The 17750-nt window shown below is 39.9% G+C and overlaps 1 protein-coding gene and 1 long non-coding RNA gene across 4 annotated transcripts in view; both read left to right on the top strand.

The window, feature by feature from the left end:
* LOC108528499 (uncharacterized) overlaps positions 1 to 4926 on the top strand; it is an 8934-nt gene extending 4008 nt beyond the window's left edge. Inside the window, exons 2-3 of the long non-coding RNA XR_001885171.1 lie at positions 3966 to 4063; positions 4827 to 4926. This is a non-coding gene — a long non-coding RNA (uncharacterized LOC108528499). The remainder of the gene's footprint in view (positions 1 to 3965; positions 4064 to 4826) is intronic.
* A 2352-nt stretch (positions 4927 to 7278) lies between these two features.
* Positions 7279 to 17750, top strand: part of LOC108528500 (neuroligin-1) — a 924470-nt gene continuing 913998 nt past the window's right edge. The window contains exon 1 of one of the 3 annotated variants that reach the window (XM_017870335.1): positions 7279 to 8020. The gene's annotated coding sequence lies outside the window, so the exon portion shown is untranslated. Of the gene's footprint in view, positions 8021 to 8916; positions 9842 to 17750 lie in introns of those variants that run through there. The other 2 variants (XM_017870333.1, XM_017870332.1) reach the window with 2 other exon arrangements.

Here is a 17750-nt window from a genome sequence, read left to right as displayed (position 1 = left end):
GGTCCACTCCAGACCCTGTTTGCCTGGGTATCAGCAGCAGAGGTTGCAGAAGATAGAATATTGCTGAACAGCGAGTGTACCTGTCTGATTCTTACTTTGGAAGCTTCCTCTCAGGGGTGTACTCCACCCTGTGAGGTGTGGGGTGTCAGACTGCCCCTAGTGGGGGATGTCTCCCAGTTAGGCTACTCAGGGGTCAGGGACCCACTTGAGCAGGCAGTCTGTCCATTCTCAGATCTCTACCTTCGTGTTGGGAGATCCACTGCTCTCTTCAAAGCTGTCAGACAGAGTCGTTCTCATCTGCTCAGGCCTCTGCTGCTTCCCCTGTTGTTTTTTTAGCTGTGCCCTGTCCCCAGAGGTGGAGTCTATAGAGACAGGCAGGTTTCCTTGAGCTGCTGTGAGGTCCACCCAGTTCGAGCTTCCCAGCATCTTTGTTTACCTACTTAAGCCTCAGCAATGGCGGGTGCCCCTCCCCCAGCCTCGCTGCTGCCTTGCGGTTAGATCACCGCAGACTGCTGTGTTAGCAATGAGGGAGGCTCCATGGGCGTGGGACCCTCCCAGCCAGGTGAGGGATATATTCTTCTGGTTGCCCATTTGCTTAAAGCATGGTATTGTGGTGGGAGTTACCCGATTTTCCAGGTGTTGTGTGTCTCAGTTCCCCTGGCTAGGAAAAGGGATTCCCTTCCCCTTGCACTTCCCAGGTGAGGCAATGCCTCGCCCTGCTTCAGCTCTCGCTGGTCAGGCTGCAGCAGCTGACCAGCACTGATTGTCCAGCACTCCCTAGTGAGATGACCCCAGTACCTCAGTTGAAAATGCAGAAATCACCGGTCTTCTGTGTCGCTCACACTGGGAGTTGGAGACTGGAGCTGTTCCTATTCGGCCATCTTGCTCCGCCCCCTCGATCATTGAACATTTTAAGAAAAGTAGTAATGCAGTATTCGATTTCTTTTTGTTGTTGTTGCTACATAGTTCAGACACCCTTTTGTCTCTTTTGTGTACTATTGCTATAATTTCATAACTAGCTTCCCTGCCTTTGGTTTTGCCTCTCCTTCCTTATTCCACTCCCCATGCTGCTACAGACAGTCTTTTCTAGAAAGCAAATATGATCACACAATTTCCTTGCTTAAAACTCCCCCACTGACTCTGTTTGAAGGGTCAGGTCCAAACTTAATTGTCTGACATACAAGTCCCCTCATCATCTGACCTTGGTTACATACAAGCTCATTTATTTCCCCTCACCTACATACCTCTCCATGCTGTAGCTAAATTGAGCTGCTTGCCTTTAAGAACACATTTTGCTCTCTAGTGAGCTCATGTCTTTAAATATGTTAGTCTTCTGCTTAGAATATCCTTCCCTAGGAATTCCTTTTGTATTAAGAATGAGGCTATCATAAGATCTAGGTAGGATGCTACCTCAGAGATAATGTACACTTCAAGTGGGAAGAGACCATGTCTCATAGTTCCTTTGATTCTTCAATAATGCAGTAAAAGGTACAGTTAGGCACTCAAAGTATTGATGAGTGAAAACTCATTTACTGAATTACATTTTCTCAGGAATGTACTTAACTCTGTATGTAAACACAGAAATACAAACTTCCAGGACTTAAATGTGATTGACATGAGAGAATGTAGTGTAAATAAACTTTACTAGCATACATACACACAAAACACAATCTTAACTTTCTTAAGAGCTATATACATAGTGCATTGTAAATGTGATTTTAGGCTTAATAACTGCTTCTATACATTTCAAGTTCTTAAATAATTACCAAAAACGTACTTTAGAACCTAAAACACACACACACCCCCCTAAGATACACAGTTGAAAGAACTAAAACTCTGGGAAATGAGCAAATGTGCAAACTGTCATATAATAAAGTACCATTGGCTCTTAAATGAGCAAAGTATCTTTGAAAATATGGCACAATTGCTTTATGAAAACATTTGAGGCTAATATATGCTCATTCTAAAAATTATCTCAAAAAAGTGGGGTCCATGTCCCATAAGTATAGCTTTAATGTATTTTATGTAAGACATGCATTTAAAAAAATTGTTTTTCAAGGACATCTGAGAAAATTCCTATGCTTTAATGCTCAATTTTTAGCTAAAGTTAGAGATAGTCTATAATTATGCCCTGGAAATTTATTATTGAATCAATTTGGCTTCACACATTAATTGAACTACTTTTAGAGCACCAAAATGAGTCAGGCATACTCTTAGGTATATGGCATACAGCAGGAAACAAAACAAATTAAATTAAGTCCCTGATCTCATGGCACTTATCTTCTAGTAGGTGAAAAAAGCTGGCAAGCAAATAAATAAATATAATCAGATTATAATAAGTATGTTCAAGCAAATTCAAGAATTTAAGAAGGCAGAGAGTGAATGGGGAGGAGAATGCTATTTTAGATAACAGAGTCAGGGGAGATTTTAAAAAATTATTTATTTAGAGATGGGGTCTTGCTATGTTCTCAAGGCTAGCCCTGAACTCATAGGCTCAAACCATCCTCCCACCTCAGTTTCCTAAGTAGCTGACTACAGGAGTATGCCACCATGCCCGGCAATATTTCTTTGAAGGCAACACTTGAGCAGAGACCTATATGAATGAGAGAGGGAGCCTATAGCTATCAGGAGGAAGAGAGGTCTGGGAAGAAGGAATGGATATATACAAGTTCCTGAGTGAGAGATTATTTGATACCTTGTAAACAAGGGAAACAAATGATCCAGAAATAATGATGACACAAGATAGGCTGTGCTATTGCATTATGGGACGTGCAAATTAGTGACAGAAGAAGGGAAAATGAAAATAATTTCTGGCTCAAGGGGTCTTCAAGATAACAGTTTTGGTAGTTTTCCAATAGGTAGAGATGGTGATTGGGATAGTCCAAAATAGAGATGTGTGGGATTGAAAGCCTGTTGCGCTTTGGTTCTTAGGATAAGAAGTTTGTATTTCACATGATAGAAAGTACAGGTTTATCAAAGGGTTTCAGAAATTGGGTTTGTCTTGTTTAGGGCTAGATAAAAACAGGATGGATTTAGCCAAGCTGCATAGACCATATGTGGTAGAGGGTTGGTGTGCGAATAGACTAGAGCTGGAGACCATGTGGATTCTGGTTAACTGGATATTATGTTAGTGACCCTAAAAGTCAGGTTCCATCTTGTTAGTATTAATAATATCTATATATTTTGTCCAGGTTATAATAAAACATTACCAGGAAGCTGTGCAGGGGCTCCACTTGGCAATGCTACAACTCAAAGACTATTTGGCTCTGTTTTTTCTTTTAGAACAGAAATATGAGCCTTCATTGCCCTATAAACTCTTTCTCAGTATATTATTTATATTTAACCAATTTTAAGTAAAATACATATAATTTATAAGGAAACTTGCAAGATAATTTCATCCAAGCATCACATTTTAATAATATTTTCTTCCTAAATGCCTTGAGAAAGAAAACGACATGGTAATCTCCTGCTGTGGGTCTTTGGGATTTTCCAAAGAATGAGTAATATTCCTGTTTTTCTTTAAGAGAACATCTATTTAATTTTCCTTATATAAGTAATTACTAAAGAAAAACATCTTTCCACTTAATGATCTCTGGACTGAAAGCATGCTGAGTCTACACACTACTCTATTGAGGTGTCCGAGGTACAATATGCTATTTACACTCAAGCCTAGCTTTCTTTTTCAATATTTTCATTTTCATTCCTGGGAAAAACAAATTTTAACGTCACAATGATTAGGTAATAGATACATGCTTATAAAGTTGATTTCTCTACTTCTCTAGTGGTTTTCCCCTATTCTCACTCAATAGATGTATTTTCATACTAAGATTCTTTCTGAGCAAACATTTTCAGAAAATGCTAACACTCTGCCTATTTGCTATATTGAAGTCTCCTTCCAAATTTACAAAGGAGCAGACATGTGTAGGCAAGCTTCATAGGGTTTTTATTTGTGTTTGACTTTCCAGGGCTCCAGTATTCATTTCAAACAATTCTTGACATGGTGAAAGGCAGTACACACAAGCACCATTAATGTCACAACCTAGAAGGCCACATGATTTTCAATGTAAGTTGGATCAAGTCTTCTATATTTTACTGATGCCTTCATCACTTATTCACGTGTTTAATGACTTCTTTTTTATGTTATTCACATTTAATATGTTTAGTCTAATATTAAAGTTAATTAATAGAAGACAAATATACCATAAGAAAAACAAAAGGCAAGGCCGGGCACTGTGGCTCACACCTCTAATCCCAACACTTTGAGAGGTGGAGGCAGGAGGATCACCTGAGGTTGAGAGTTCGAGACCACCTCAACCAACATGGAGAAACTCCGTCTCTACTAAAAATACAAAATTAGCCGGGCATGGTGGTACATGTCTGTCATCCCAGCTAATTGGGAGGCTGAGGCGGGAGAATCGCCTGAACCCAGGAGGCAGAGGTTGCGGTGAGCCAAGATCGTGCCATTGCACTCCAGCCTGGGCAACAAGAGCGAAACTCTGTTTAAAAAAAAAAAAGAAAAACAAAAGGCAGGAAGGACCTAGGAATCACTCTAAAATCACTAATGACTTCCTGGTTATAGATACCATATATTGCCAGCAAATGTCATTATCAGTCAATATGTCATTATCATAATCTCAAATATCCATACACACACACGCATGTGTGTTGGTGTTTGAATCAGAAGAGAAAACATACCATGAAGATACTAAAAATAGAAACATTGACGAATTACATAATTTGTGTGCCAAGTGCTTTACATGCATTATTTTGGATAATCCTTACAAGAATTCTACAAGGTAGGGACCATTATTATCTCTATCTTGCAGAGGTGAAATTCGAAGTTTAAGAAGATTAAGTGACATGGACCAGGCAATTACAAATTAAGTGTCGATCCAGGATTCAAACTCACGCAATCTGATTCCGGAGTCCCAGCCCTTAACTGCATACCAACAAAAGAAAAATAAAGTAAAAATCAAAACTTCTTGCTATGTAATTGCTTTTGAGATCAAATGTTAGGGGATGGGTTTATTTCCTTAAGAGGGTTTGATTGGGATAGTGGGAAAAAAAATGAGCAAGGAGGTTTGGCTCATTCGACTGTATGTACAGATTGTGATAAATGTTGTTTGTGTGACAATTCATTTTGTTAAAATGCTTAGGCTTTTTGTAAAACTAACTAATAGGAATGAGATAATAATGGCCAGCTGATAAAGTGTAGCCATGAAAATAATGAAAAAGAACCCACAATAGAACCATTTAAAATTAATCTCCTACTATAAATACCAAATATTGGAAGTGAAAAATGCTTAGTTATTACCTTTAGGATTCTGATATTAACCTCAGCAAATACAGTTAGGAAGTGGTGCCTACAGCCTTGGGATACAAGAGAGTATATAAAATATTATGTTATGTGAATTATAATGGAGAACTTTATAGAATCATCCTTTTTTATTCTTCACTTGATATCCTATATCAAGTTAGGTTAATTATGTAATCTCATGAAAATTAACAGGACCCATTTAGCTACTTTCACAAATATTGAAATAGATACTTACTTCTCAACTTTCTTAGGAAATTCCAGACAAATTTCAAAGGGTTCAGGTTGTCAAATGAGATAAACTTGTGCAAGTTGGGCATGGTACACCTGTTACCAAGAATCAGATGCATGTTTCAGTAGAACGAAACCTCACTTTCCTGGGAGCATTACAGAAATCTGCTGGATTTGTCAACATATAGCCTAAAATTTAAACTTTAAAAAAAGAAAAAAAAATGACAAGATAGACTGGATTCTAAAACGGTATCAAGACAATGTGGTACTGAATTTCCTCCAAGCCAAAGGAACATGTCTTATTTAAGACTGTTTTTTAAAAATCAGAGCGGAAATGGTAGAACCTTGGTTTCTTACTTACTGGTATTAATTAATAAATGAGTGATACTCAAGGGCCACTGCAGTCTATATGTTAAAGTTCCTTTCTTTTACTTGAATTGTACAGATTAAAGCATACGTGAGATTGAGAAATATGAAGCAAGCTCTTAAATGGTGAGAAAAAAACATTTATCTCTAGTTCACGTGTCACTTATAGCGATTTTCTACTGCTAGGTTTTCCTTTTGGGGTTATGATTATTACAGGTGGCAATCAGTTAACTTAGTGGTTCTGTAGGCACCGCCCTATCTTCAACTCACTTGCATTTAAAAATTCACACAGAGAGGCTAGTGGGAGGCGGGTAGGTGTAAACAATGTGCTATAGTGAGTCACACCCGTCACAAAAGCCAACAATGATTAGCTGTGATTTTTTAAAAATCACCTATCCAGCGGCAGAAGCTGTGGGCACAGCCAGGAGGGAGAGGCCAAAGGCAGTGGCGTTGCGTTTACACTACTCGCACGGAACAGGCTACAGCCAACGAACGCTTCAATTCAGAGATTACTCTGCCTCTAGCTGGAGGAAGCAGAGGAAACAGAGGGGAGTTTGGTGGCAAGAGATTTACCAAAAGCTGGGGATGGGGGGCTGGGGGNCAAAAGCCAACAATGATTAGCTGTGATTTTTTAAAAATCACCTATCCAGCGGCAGAAGCTGTGGGCACAGCCAGGAGGGAGAGGCCAAAGGCAGTGGCGTTGCGTTTACACTACTCGCACGGAACAGGCTACAGCCAACGAACGCTTCAATTCAGAGATTACTCTGCCTCTAGCTGGAGGAAGCAGAGGAAACAGAGGGGAGTTTGGTGGCAAGAGATTTACCAAAAAGCTGGGGGATGGGGGGCTGGGGGGGTGGGAGTAGGCGGGGGGAAGAAGAGCCACAGTGGAAGGCTGTTGCCTCCAACTCCGCTCTCTCCGTCACCAAGACGAAAACGCCTGGAACCCGAGCACAACGACGCCGAGAACAGAGAAACTCAGAGCGTCCGAGGCCTCGCGTCTGGGTGGCCGTGCCCGTTCACTCACACGCCGCTCTGAGTGGTTTGGCGAACGCCACACGTGACTCCCTGGGCCCTTCACCCCTCCTGCCGCCGCGGGCGCTGCGGGAGCTGCGGGCGGAGGACGCTAGCTGCCGCGGGAGGAGTGAGGGAGGAGGGCGGAACTTGTAAAGGGAGGGACCATCACCAGCACCAAGTCTGCCACCGCAGGACCCGCGCCCCGAAGCCCACCCCGACCAAGATCGCGCCTCCGACCGGCGGGAGGGGCGCGCAGGGGAGGGGACGCTGTGCAATAAACCGGGCGGGGAGGGGGAGGCAGGGGAGGGAGTCCTGGCTCTGAGGGGGCAGGATTGGGTCTGGAGGATGGTCTGGCTTGATTCAGACTCCTGCACCCGACAACGCCACGGAGTGAAGGGAGAGGGAGAGAGAGAAGGTGGCAGTGTGTGTGCGCGCGTGTACGTGTGTGTGTGCGTGTCTACAGGTAGCAGTGGCGGCGGCGGCGGCGGCGGGGACCCGAGCAGGGGACGCATCTGCAGCCACCTCCCCGCCTATGATTTTCGGAGGCGATTGCTCACTTAGCTGAGGATCTGTAGCCCCGGGAGATCTTCTCATCCTCTCCATTTCCAAGCTTCATAGGTGTCTTCCAGTTTCAAGTGTGTGTTTTGGGTATTTTATTTTTTCCTTCTCCCTCTAAATCTTCTCGGAAATTCTGCATGTCGAAGCAGGTGGCTCCTGGTACGAAATCTCTGGATACATTTGGCTTGCCAAGTTTTGCTCTTCGCTGTCCCCTCCCGCTTACAGAAGCATCTGTGGTGCTTTTCTTTTTGGATTTACGTGCAGAAAACGTATATATGTTTATATACCGACCGCATAATATATAAATACATATACGCGTGCCCAAGCGCCTGGTTTTCGTCTCTCCTCCCCACGAAGCGGAATGTTTTGGAGCCGATGGATAACAAGAACACGATTAACATTCTTTTGAGCCTGTTTTTTAAAAGGGGGAGGGAGCGTGAAGAATTGTTTAACATTCGGCCATCGTTTGGCTGCACACTAAACACCACGAAGTATTTATGGTTGCAGATCAGGTGCAAACGGGGCTTAGAGAGAAAGGTAAGGGAGCTTCCTGCGTCCGCCGAGCTCCGGCGTTAACCTTAATCCGGGGGACTGCCGAGAACTTCCTACTCCCTGCCTCTCCTTCGCCTTCCCCACCTTCCACCTACCCTTCCCTGCTCTCTCTCTCTTCTGTAAACTCAACCCTTTTCCAATACCATTGGGGTGGGGGTGGGGGGTGCTGGAAGTGTAATCGTCTATTAGAGTTTAAATGCGTCTCTCTTTCCCAGGCGAGTAACTGAGTTTTCCAATCGCCTTTCTGGTGGTTTTAGGAAATGAATTTTGTCCTTTATAAAAAATAATGCTATCTAAATAAGTGTTTTAAACATCTGCAGGTTCCAGTCCCTCACCCTATCCTCTGATGAAAATAAAAGCAATAAAAAATAATGAACTTTAATAAACTGGGTGGTTTTTTTTTTCAGCGTTGGGGTTCATGGAAGCTCCCAAACGCTTTTTTTCTTTTTCTTTTTTTTTTTGCATTTAAAAAGAAAGATAACCAGCAAACAAACCAGTATCTCAGGAGGAGTACAGAGCAGAGGAGATTCGGCTTCCGTTTCTGCATAAAACCAATACATTTTACTTGGAGGGTAATTTGCCAGAGTTGAGAGAGACGAAGCCGTGTCTAAATAAGTGCATGCCTCTAAATTTCCTTTTAAATCCACCTTTTACACCATGGCCAGTCGCTTGTTTAACTCCCGTTCAAGGGACATGGTTTTCAGACCTGACCTTTTGGGGAGATGTGGGAACTTCCCCTCATTTCTTCTTATGTCCCTCTAACCTCCTTCCTCCTCCGCGCGGCATCTCTAGCCCTGGCAGTTTGTAAATTGCCCGTTTTGCCCACCCTCCTGGTGGGCGTTCTCTCCTCCACTCCACTCCTGCCCCCTCTGTCCTTTCTTCATTGGCGTCTTCGGAGCAGATGCATCTTCTTTTTTCTTGGGCTCACTCTCCCGTTTACCCCTCAGTCCTCCCACCCGCGACTCCTCACTTGCCCCAGCTCTTCTCGCCGCTCCTCCCCGCCTCCCAGCGGCTGGTTGACCCTTCAATCCCGAGTCCCGGCCTGTGGGTGGGCGGGGGGACGCCGCGGCTGTGAGCAGAGGATCAGGCGGCGGCGCGGAGAGCGCGCCCGGGCGGCCAGCGCCGAGTGTGCGGAGCTGGCGTGGGGAGACACGGCAGGAAAGGCGAGCCGGAGTGGGTGATAAGAGGCCGGGAGAGCCCGTCCGAGCCGGAGAGACCGGAGAGAAGGGAGCGAGCGAGTGTGCGGCGCGTACGCTGCCAGAGCCCGGGCGGAGTGCAGTCGCCTCCACAGCCTTAGAGCGGCGCCCCAGTCACTGCAGCTCTTCACCCTAGAGCTGTGCCCTGGGACCACAGAGACCAAGAGCATGGAAATCGGCTGAGAGGTACAAAAGAAATAAGGAACAGATTACGAGAAAGCGGGGAGGGTTTCCTGGCGAAATACGGAGGCTGAGCAGATGGAGGAACAATGCCGCCTCCAGAAGAAAACCCTTGCCTGAACCCTCGGCGGAGCGCAGAGGTGCTGCTTTCAGCCTTCTGCTCTCCCCAGGCCCTCCGGCTAGTTCTGGGGTTGGTTCCGCCTGTTAGTTTGACAGGGATAAGAAAGTTGCTCCTCTTCCCCACAACGGTTCCTGCGAGGTGGTTTTCAGATCTGTGTGGTTCCGGTCAAGATGTCACTCCCTAGATCCCCCGCGTTGAGCAACTAATATATTATGCATTATTGGGCAATAAGCTCTCCTGGGAAGAGAAGGTATTCCAAACATTTAAACCGTTCTCCATCGACGCCTGCCCGCCTCAACACAATATCTTGTGAGTAGAAATGAAAAACCACCTGAATTTAAAATTATTTAGGTTGAGATTTTGCACTGGGAATAATTTCTTCCAGAGGTTTTTAGTGTGTTATAGAGATGAAGGATATTACATGTTCAATATTGATTCATTTGTGATAATTCTAAATCATGAACAGTTGGCCTCCACAAAGGTACTGTTTCTTTTTGCATTTCCAGGGCCATAGTGATACATGTAGGATTTGGGAAACGTGAATTCGTAGTTAACCCAGTATCTGTTACTCTGAATTTTTACAGGTAGTTAATATACTCATTTTCCCTCTTTTTATACTTAAACTCCGGTAGACTATTTTTGCTTAAATCAATTGAGTTGTCATGCTGTACATGAAAATTACAGAGTCTTAATGCATTTCTCACAATTAATTGTGCTCAATTATTAATAGGATCATAGATATTAAAATGTCACTGAGAAAGGGTATGTGTACGTATGTTTGAGTGTAAAACCTATAAAATGTCTCAGCATTTCCATCAGCCGTTGTAACCTAGCCGAACACGAGGTTTTTGAAATGAGCTCAGAAGCAAGGGCCATTCATGTATTTAAAATATTAAATGTTAAACGCAAAAACATTAAATTTACTGTGCCTTTGGCAGAGAATGAATCTAAGTCTACTTGCATTGCAGAGTGATTGAGTGATTCATAGAGAAAGTGGAAGTTAATCATTACTCAGGCCTTCTGATTACATGGTTTGATTAAAAGAAGTAACTGTTTTCTGTAAGCCTGCTATTCTGCAGTTAGTCTTCCCAATCCTCTTAACATAAGCAGAAATTGAGGGAGTCAATCTTTCAGTAGATTCTACTAGAGTTCCAGTAGTATGGAGTAAGAAAAGCTTCTTTAGTTCCCCTCCTTCCCATTGTCTCCCTTCTTCCACCCCCAAAGTACTTGCTGTCAATCTTTTCTTTATTCCCTCAGTGTAGTTTTATTTTGTGAAATTTTCCACTTACATTTAGTAATAACATACTTTCAAATGTAAAGGTTTGATTGGCTTTGAAGTTGAAGGTGAAATATATACTTACAGAAGGTAGGCTGAGAACTCTGTTGGTTTCATTTGCAGAGTGTTGGAAAGCCTGATGACCCTATGCATCCCTGGATGACTTTCTTAGATCACTCTCTGAAGTCTCTTCCAACTCTGAAATTCTTATATTTTATTCCGCTTTTACTATTTTCACATGGTTATCCAGTGGCAGGATCTACATATCCCTTCAAATTACATTAAACTAGCTGTTTAGGGTTTTCTTTATAGGATGATTAAGTAGCTAAAACTAGAAAATACAGTTATAAATCTAAGATAAGAGTGTTTTATAAAATTTTTCACATAAATTTTAATGTTATTGACAACTTTTTGTGAGACAATACTAATACAGATATAGCTATGAGGGACACATATCTCTCTGGGTTTTCACGTGTTGAAACAAATAGTTTTTAATACAGTAATGGTTTATCTCGATAATTATTTATTATTTTTACACAAAGGAGTTATTTCACAAATTACCTAACAAGTACTAATTTGTAGTTTGTGTAAGCAAAACACAGTTAAAATTAACAGTAATACTAGAAACTGCAACTGCGTAACATATACCTTTTCCACATTTTAAAGGCTTATTTTTGAAGTGAAGTTTACAATCAGTTTCCATCTTATTGGATTGTCAATAGGAAAATATGATTTTCCAGTTATGTTTTAATTATTTGTAAATGGAATCACCAAAGTCCAGTCTTCTAGACTTAATATTATTATTTCTGAAATATAGGTATGGTCTTATTAACATTGGCCAGTGGCCCTTTATAGATTATTACATGCCAAAGTCCACAACCCTGATGACACTCAATACTTTTCACAATTCATTCTTAAACCTCCTTATGTAGATTAAAACACTGTCCTCCTGGCTCCCCTTCTGAATTTACTCTTTAGTCCATTCACAAGACTCTTACTTACTATTTTCCCCAACACTACATACCATTTTAGGATTTTGTGGTTTGCTTATGTTAATCTTTCTTCATTGATCCATTCCCTGCCTACCTACCCCACCCCACCAAATATACACCAATGATAGGACAGAAAAACATTTTAGTTCCTTGGGTGGTCTTTCCTTCATCTCGCTGCTTCACTCCTGTACCCTTACTCTGAGCTCCTACAACACAGTATTTATACTGGGAGTAGCCCACCTTTCACACTTCTGATGGTTGGCTTTCTCACTGCACAGTGAATTGCCAGAGGTCAAAAGACATGCCTGATTTATCATGTCATTCAGAAAAGATAGCTTAGCTTCATATCTGAACATAAAGTCTACCATAAATGAATAGTAAGTGTATTATTTATAAATATATTTGGCTATGAAGTAACAGAAAACTTGGCTAACAGTGGATTAAGCAAATAAAGCTTTATTTATCTCACATAATAAAAAGTCAGGAGAGGATAGTTGCTTAAGCATTTTATCACGCTTCTTCTATTATCTTGGAAACTTTCTTCTCATGGGCACAAGGTCACTAATGTGCCTCCAAACTCGTGCTTGCTTTGGGGCCCAAAATGGGGAGAAAAGATAACAGTATTCTCCCTCAGATTTTTTCAGCTTTGACACTTGTCATTGTGGGCTTGATAATTATTTGTCTTTGTTATGGGGGTGTGTACTGTACATTATAGGGATGTGGAACATCATCCTTGGCCTCTATCCACCAGATGCTGGTAGCACACCCCACTCCCACCTCACCATGAGTTATACCCATGTATCTCCATTCATTGCCAAATGTCTCTGAGAGGTCAGATTGTCCCAGGTTGAGAAGTATTGCTCTGAGATCAGAAGGAAGGACATTCTCTGTTTCCTACTCTTCCCTACCCCTGTTTTCTTTTTTGTTCCCCCTTGCATTATGGTGGTGGCGAGGATCTTTTGATTTTGCTTAATAAGTAATAGAGGACACATGATGAGATTTAAAAAACAAATAAGAAGAAGGAAGAGGAGGAGAAGAGGCCAAACAAGCCTTCTCTGAGCATTGTGTCTTTTTTTATGGTGTGAACATTCTCCCCATAGCCTTCCATTCTCATATCACTGCCAGACTGTGTCAGCTGGCTACTTCTAGGTAACTGAGAGGTTGGAATATAGATTTTTAGGATGGCGTTTTACTACCCTCAACAAAATCAGAATCTTCAAGAAAAGAAGGGGAAATGGATTTGGGTTTGAAAACTTAGTGTTTGCCATGGCAAGTGAATGAATACATAAAATTCGTCTAAATACTTCAGGAGAAAGAGTAAACACAAAATAAACATCCATCAAAGAGGGTCAATATACTTTTCCACATGCTAAATGTTAATAAAGTAACTAAGATAAAACTGTGACATTTTTCCTTTTGATGATATTTTACTTGGAAAATAAATGGGCAGAATGGAAACATATAGCGCTTCATAACATTTTTCTCTGCAGACAGCTTCCCTTCTCCTCCAGTCTATTGAATAAAGCAATAGAGTTTACTATCGATACATACCAATTATTTAGTAATCATGTGAGAGATGTCAAAGGAAATAAAAATGTAGCTCTATTGTTTTATTATTGTTTTAATACTTTTTTCTAATGCTTGTATTTAGAAAGATAACAATGCTAGTGAAGGCAGTAGGTAAAATGCGTACAGATGTGTTAGCATGGACTATAGAAACTTTAGGTAGCGTTGCTTAGCTACCTACCATCTACCTACCAATAAATACTCTTGGATTCTATCATAGGAAATAATTTTACCTTACAAAGGTATATTAACATTGCTATGGACAACCAATGATCTTGTCTGATTGATTGTAATATTTTTTCTTCTTAGCCTTATTTATATTTTCTGTAAGTTCGTTGAATGCAAATTTTTGTTTAACTTTGTGTAGAATATAGAAATAGAAAAGATGGTGTCTGTTAGGAAGCTTTTGCCTGCAAGTGACAGAATACCCAATTAAAGGCTTTAACAAAAAAGACATTCATTATCTCACAGAACTAGGATTCTGGAGGTGTGCTGATCCAGGGTTGACTGACTTAGGAGTTCAAGGATGTCATGGCTCTGGTACAACTTCACTGTAAATCTCTTAAGTCTTTTTCTTGGAAACAAGATAAACAATATGGTTATCATAGAGCCAAACATCACCTCTTCTCATAGCCCCACTCAAAGCAAAAATGAAAAAGCAGCCTTCTTCTCACAGATATGTCTCTTTATCTATAAGGAAACTTTTTCCCAGAAGATATCAGCAAACTTCCCTTTATGCCTAAATGACTAAAACTATGTCACATTTCACTCTTAATTTTAACTGGCAATGAGACAATGTGTTGTGCGATTGTTTTTGATCATCATGGTCAGTCCCTTGAGGGCTGGGGGAGAGGTCTGTTTTCCCTGTGGACTTGACTGCATGGCACAAAAAATCAGAGCTCTGTTAAGTGGGAGGAAGGGGGCAATAACAATCTAGGGCTCCTAATGGGGAGTTCCACAAACAAAATGCCTATCCTTCTCAAATCTCTTAAAATATGGAATGCCTATATGAAAATTAAATGCACGAAAAAAAAATTACATGATCTTTGAATCCATGGAATAAATGGTGTTTATGTCTGGCTGCATGCTTCTGATGTAGAATGCATGCTTTCATGATGTTACAGAGTTTTTTTTGTTGTTGTTGTTTTTTTTAATAGAAACTGAATAATTGGAAAATGTAGGAATGTGTCCCGCATAAAATTGCAAATACTAAATTATACTATATTACATGCTTAAATTATAAACCTTGCTTTGTCAACATATACCTATCTATATGATCATATAATGTAAACTATAGTTAAATCAGAAGATGTCCACCTTACCAAACAGATCACGTATCCTCATCTATGTTTGTCATATGATTTCACCATCATAATGCAGAGATAATAAGAGAAATGACTGGACCCTTTGGCCAGTTACTCTCATAAAGAAGGACTTCATATATGCTTTACACAAATAAAAAATACTTCTTTGTTTCTGATAACGGTTTATTTACTTGAGGGGCTCAAGGGAGGGATCTAATTTTCAGCTCACATACCAGTGAACATCTCTCTCATTGAACATTATGACTCATTTTTGTAAACAAGGAAAGCTTTATTTTCATTCTTTTGCCTGACTTCATGGAAGCTCAGAGCCAATTTTGTGCTCAATTGAAAAAGATGTCCTTAATCATCTTCTTTTACTTGGCTTTATTATTTGGATTCATTTTTAAACTTGAACTTTGTTTCAATATTTGATTATTTTGGAGTTTTTTAAAATCGTAGCTGCTTCAAATTATTTTTTGGAAGGAGAAAGAATGTAATGAATACATGCACAAACAAATGAGTGCCATCACACATCACTCAATACATGTCTTTTTTTTCCCTGAATGAATATATGTTTGGAAATTAGACGATACTATGTTCGGTAAACTGCTGAATTTGTGGCATGAGAGGAGCAATAGGTACAATATGGTGCAATAGGATTTCAGGGAAAAGAGCAGTTGTGCTTGAGTTATTTTTATGGAGATACATATTGTAGTTTGCAGACAGGTGGGAAACTAAGGCAGTGTAGGTGAGATAGAGTATAAATGAATTGAATTCATTATATTTATTTTGCTCTACGAACAGGTATCAATTGTGTCTCAACTTTTTTTCTCTCCAGTTTTAGAATTCTAATAACCTCATTGCAATAACTCTTTCTTCAGTATAAAGGACCCAAAGCTGCAATGTAAAAGAAACATAAACTAGGAAAAGAATGAGTTTGATATCTCTGTTTCAAAGCAACTTTTGTGATGGATATTGGCAATCTTCTTGGCTTACCTTCAGTATATAGAATGTGCCTTCTGAGCATCTCATCATTCCATTGGCAATGCTCTGTTTTCAGGCTCCATGCCTAGAGCTGTTTACACCACAGCAACCACCTCTGAACTGGGCTCCTCGCCTCCAGGGGAATTGATTTTTGAATCAAGCTTAAAATGGTAATTAATAGCTCCATCTGTGTTTAGGGTCAGGAACAGATGCTTTTCCTTTTTGCTTTAATGGAAGATAGATTTGAAGGTGGAAATATAGTGAAATAGAGTTTAAGTAGATCTATGTTGTGGTGGGCACTCCTGCATCAGGTGATGACCATCATGGAAGTATGTTTTTAAGCATCTACCTGAACCCTCTTATCTGGACACAGTCCAGATAAGAGGTAGATGCTTAGAAGGTTTATTTCACAAATCCAGTGTGAATTCATTATGTTTCATAGCAATGAGCCTAAGCTACTGCAAATTCCTGAAACTTCTGCTAGGGAGTTAAATGTTTAATTATATTTAATATACCATATTTTATGAAAACCAAGGAGCACTGATTCTAGAACACTGCATTTAATTCACACTGTGGAAAGAACAACCCAATTTATTAATTCCACAATGCTTCCCTACTACTTAGAATTTTTACTTTATATTTCTATAAGGAGGATTTGTAGACAAATAGATACAGATTTTTAACATATATCAATCTTTTACATGAATAAAACATATAATATTAGCAAGATGCATTGGTTTAAGAATTAAAAAAAAATTATCCTATTCATAACCTCTTCTGAATCACTTTTTGACTCGTTCATAGCCATGTTTTTCCACAGAAAATAGTATGCATGTGTTGGTGATGCACTATTTTTTAAAGCCTTCGCGATTGTCTTCAGAATTTAATTCCAAGCAGCTGATACCTTCTGAATGATTTGATCCTGGTGTGTTGTTGATTTTACTAGAATGTGACAATGGAATGTTTTCAGACAACAACCAGAAAACTCATATGCCTTCCTTAAATTGTCCGGAACTGTCAGGAGTGGTGATTGTCTGGTCATGCTATGAAGAATACAAACAATTTTCACATATTTAGTCTATGGCTACTATGCCTCCACTACTGCTTGGCCATAAGGAATTATAAAATGCACCCTGATTTCAGATATGTTAAAGGTGTCAGAGTCAATGAAATATGGCAACTTTAATTATACATATATCCTCATTTTTTAAACAACCTAATGCAATAACGATAACTAATTAACCAACCTAATAATCTCCAAGTAGTTAGATAAATTACTGCATAATTCTTAGAAACTATGATTAAAATCTAATCCTATCTCTTTTTTTCTCTATTTGCCCTCCGATTATGTAATATACAAAATAAAGCTAGTCTTAAGAAAAGAAATGATAGTAGGATGAAAACAAACGAAGAGAACTAGACCAGGAATGAAAGAGACCGATTTCTGGGAGCAGACTCTTCTAGTAACTCTCTGTGTCATTTCTCCTGATCCCGTCACTCTAGGCTTTGGTTTCCATGTTTCAAGTGTATGGTTGAACTAATTAAAATTAAACATGTTTCCTGGCTCTAAAATCTGTTTTGGATAATCAGAAATAAAGTCCATAATAATATATTGCACATTTTAAGTTAGTATGATATAAATACATAATAGTGGAGGAATGTACCCTCAGCTGGTAAACTTAAAATATGTAACATATACTATATAACTTTAAGATTTATTGTATCATGTATAACTTTAATATTTTACATGTTTTGGGAGACTTGTCCATACATATCTTACTTGTTCTTTAAAATAAGTGTTAAGCAATGCAGAGGATTCAACGGAACAAAAGTAGGACTTAGGAACTCTTCTCAAATATACTGGATGAGAAAGATTACTAAATAAATCACAGCCAAATAGCGGATGTAAAAGTGGGAGGAGGCAAGAAGAAAATGCATTTCCACCAAGAACAAAGAAAACTTATGCAAGGAATTAACTATCACTATATATAAATGTTCTTAAAAAGAGTTATCAGCAAGAAGCAAGAGAAAATTGACAGGTAAAATGAAGTTTCCCTTTTAATTTTATCATTACTGAACCATATTTCATATATATA

This window comes from Rhinopithecus bieti, unplaced genomic scaffold, assembly GCF_001698545.2.
Source record: "Rhinopithecus bieti isolate Rb0 unplaced genomic scaffold, ASM169854v2 scaffold_5007, whole genome shotgun sequence".
In the NCBI taxonomy this organism is placed as follows: Eukaryota; Metazoa; Chordata; class Mammalia; order Primates; family Cercopithecidae; genus Rhinopithecus; species Rhinopithecus bieti.
Note: the sequence above shows the minus strand (reverse complement) of the source record. Positions and strands in the feature narration are given on the sequence as shown.